The sequence below is a fragment of the Oncorhynchus mykiss genome, chromosome 5 (assembly GCF_057628025.1).
Source record: "Oncorhynchus mykiss isolate SJ-2025 chromosome 5, ASM5762802v1, whole genome shotgun sequence".
NCBI classification, from domain to species: domain Eukaryota; kingdom Metazoa; phylum Chordata; class Actinopteri; order Salmoniformes; family Salmonidae; genus Oncorhynchus; species Oncorhynchus mykiss.
In genome coordinates, this window is record NC_143026.1 from 97,304,945 (window position 1) to 97,306,166 (window position 1,222).

Sequence of the window (1,222 nt, forward strand, 5' to 3'; positions counted from 1 at the left end):
TGACGTCTACCAGTCTGTCTATCCTGGCCTCTATCCACTATTCATAGTAACAATATAGACTACCAGTCTGTCTATCCACTATTCATAGTAACAATATAGTCTACCAGTCTGTCTATGCACCATTCATAGTAACAATATAGTCTACCAGTCTGTCTATCCACCATTCATAGTAACAATATAGACTACCAGTCTGTCTATCCTGACCTCTATCCACTATTCATAGTAACAATATAGACCACCAGTTTGTCTATCCACCATTCATAGTAACAATATAGTCTACCAGTCTGTCTATCCTGGCCTCTATCCACTATTCATAGTAACAATATAGACTACCAGTCTGTCTATCCACTATTCATAGTAACAATATAGACTACCAGTCTGTCTATCCACTATTCATAGTAACAATATAGTCTACCAGTCTGTCTATCCACCATTCATAGTAACAATATAGACTACCAGTCTGTCTATCCACTATTCATAGTAACAATATAGACTACCAGTCTGTCTATCCACTATTCAAGGTAACAATATAGTCTACCAGTCTGTCTATCCACTATTCAAGGTAACAATATAGTCTACCAGTCTGTCTATCCTGGCCTCTATCCACTATTCATAGTGACAATATAGACTACCAGTCTGTCCTCTATCCACTATTCATAGTGACAATATAGACTACCAGTCTGTCCTCTATCCACTATTCATAGTAACAATATAGACCACCAGTTTGTCTATCCACCATTCATAGTGACAATATAGACTACCAGTCTGTCTATCCTGGCCTCTATCCACTATTCATAGTGACAATATAGACTACCAGTCTGTCTATCCTGCCCTCTATCCACTATTCATAGTAACAATATAGTCTACCAGTCTGTCTATCCTGCCCTCTATCCACTATTCATAGTAACAATATAGACTACCAGTCTGTCTATCCTGCCCTCTATCCACTATTCATAGTAACAATATAGTCTACCAGTCTGTCTATCCACTATTCATAGTAACAATATAGTCTACCAGTCTGTCTATCCTGACCTCTATCCACTATTCATAGTAACAATATAGTCTACCAGTCTGTCTATCCACTATTCATAGTGACAATATAGACTACCAGTCTGTCTATCCTGGCCTCTATCCACTATTCATAGTAACAATATAGACTACCAGTCTGTCTATCCTGCCCTCTATCCACTATTCATAGTGACAATATAGACTACCAGTCTGT